The following is a 2100-nucleotide window of genomic DNA, read 5'->3' as shown; positions in this document are numbered from 1 at the left end:
CATCGGGGGGGGAGGGGGGGGGCAGGTATTTCTACTATCACGTCTGGGAAAGTGTAATTATGTACGCCGTCCCAGTATGGGCGGCAAAAAGTACAAAGGGAGGCAACCACCGGGCAGCTCTGGTGTCCGCACAGAGGACTGCCCTGATACGCGTCGTCAGGGTGTATCGTACGGTGTCGGCGGACGCCGTCGGGGTGCTCGCGGGTGTCGAGCCGATGGATTTGCGCGTCCGGCTCCGCGACTCGCGGTACATGAAAAAGAGCGACCAAAAAAGCATGGACAGGGAGGCCGTCCTCGTCCAAGAGGAATGGCAGGGGCGTTAGGAAACAACGCCCAACGCTGCGTGGACGAGGCGGCTTATCCCAAACATCGAAACATGGACGAAGCGAGACAGGGGTATGGCCCTTACCTTCCATGTAACCCAGGCGTTGACTGGGCATGGGAGTTTCGGGTCATACCTCTGTCGTAGAAAGAAGAGGACTACTGACCGCTACCTCGCGTGCGGACAGGGAAATGACGATGCCGAGCACGCCATTTTTAAATGTGATGCGAGCGCGGCCGATAGAATCAAAATGGACAGCCTATACGAGGGGAATTTCACGCCCGAAAAATCGTTAGGGTAATGACTGAAAATAAAGCAAACTGGGCAGAGGTGACATCATACCTCTGCAAGATACAGCGGGCAAGAGAAGATACGGAGAGGAGAGTAGAGAGAGAGGGAAGGGCGAAATCCCTCTCTAAACCTACAAAAAAGAAAAGAAGAAATTAATGGAACGTCGGAGTTGCCTTTTTAGCTATAAAGTTTAAGTTTTAAAAATATTGACGAAGCCCTGCTCGGGAACGATCGCCCGAGCAGGGTGGAAATACCGGAGTAACGATGCGGGGGTGGAGTTGTCCCTGGAGCGGCCCACAACCCGATCGAGTCCTAAAAAATAAATTTTGGGTTGATGAATATGAATATGTAACGGTAGTGATTGGACGAGGCCTTACCTGATGTATAGGTATCCTTGAGTTTTCGTTAAATAGCGGCCAGGGTTGCCTAAAAGCCTCAGGGAGGGCTCCACATTACACCTGCGAACGGTTTCAAATTATTTATTTATTTATTAATGGTGTGACTGAGTGACAGCCAAGGAAAGAAGGGTGCTGTGCGAGTACCGTGATGTGGTTTCGCACAGTCAACAGGAAAAGAAAAAAGCAACAGGATTGTAGTACAAGAAAAAAGAGTATACTCCGGATGGGAAGCCATAAGGAGGGCCCACCCAGGAGTGTACATAAAAGAAAATTGGCTGCGTAAACTGTACGCAGACTATTTCAGTCTGTGTACAGCCACTGCGCAATGGAAAAAGTAAATGAATCCTGGGTGAGAAACCATAATGAGGACTCACCCAGGGTAATACCTGTAAAAAATGGAGGTTGATCGCGCGTGGTTCCACCCTGGTGTGTTCAGCAATCTGAACTGTCCTGAAAAATAGGAATAGCATGAGGGATGCGTAAACAGGGTGTAGCGACAGGACTAAACCTTCCCTGGTCGACGAGCTTCTCTCGCGAATATCACGTTGGTAAGGCCTAGATTGCCTTAAAAAGCAACAGGCCAAGGAAATACGCGCGAACAATGCGATAGCCGTCACCGATGTGGGTGGCTGGCCCGTGCTGGAGGCGCCCTGGGGGGCGTTGAAAGTTGTAACAAACACAACCCCAGAGGCGACAGAAAGCAGGAACTGCCAGAAACGGCGTTCTGAAACGGGAAAAATAATGAATAATGTAAAAATTGACACGTGAGGTTATGTTATCGCATGACATAAGAACGACTCACCGGGCGATGATCCGGGGATGCTGTTCGGCGTACTGTGGCGACTGTTAAAAAAGAAAAGAAAAAGGAATCAATATAGTAGTCAATGCGTGTGGATGATTGATTGTTAATTATTTATTATTAATTAGTTATCCACAACTTAGTTCCGTGTTATCAAATTGCTGGCAGAAGAAACTAGGAATAGCGACGGCGCATATGTGCGGGCGACTGGGGATTTCAAGATGGCCGAATTGCGGCGTGTTTTCACACGCAACGTCGACGGAAATAACTCGGAGCTCGTTCTAATGTGT

General features: G+C 49.3%; 1 long non-coding RNA gene across 1 annotated transcript; it reads right to left on the bottom strand.

Annotated features, from left to right (window-relative positions):
* Nucleotides 1-888: 888 nt before the first annotated feature.
* Nucleotides 889-1472, bottom strand: LOC108577553. The gene is made up of 3 exons (XR_001891451.1): nt 1398-1472; nt 991-1071; nt 889-925 (listed from the first exon to the last, which is right to left on the bottom strand). It is a non-coding gene; the product is annotated as an uncharacterized LOC108577553 (long non-coding RNA).
* Nucleotides 1473-2100: the final 628 nt, after the last annotated feature.

This window comes from Habropoda laboriosa, unplaced genomic scaffold (genome assembly GCF_001263275.1).
Source record: "Habropoda laboriosa isolate 0110345459 unplaced genomic scaffold, ASM126327v1 scaffold842, whole genome shotgun sequence".
NCBI lineage: Eukaryota > Metazoa > Arthropoda > Insecta > Hymenoptera > Apidae > Habropoda > Habropoda laboriosa.
This window is presented reverse-complemented; position numbering and strand designations above follow the sequence as displayed.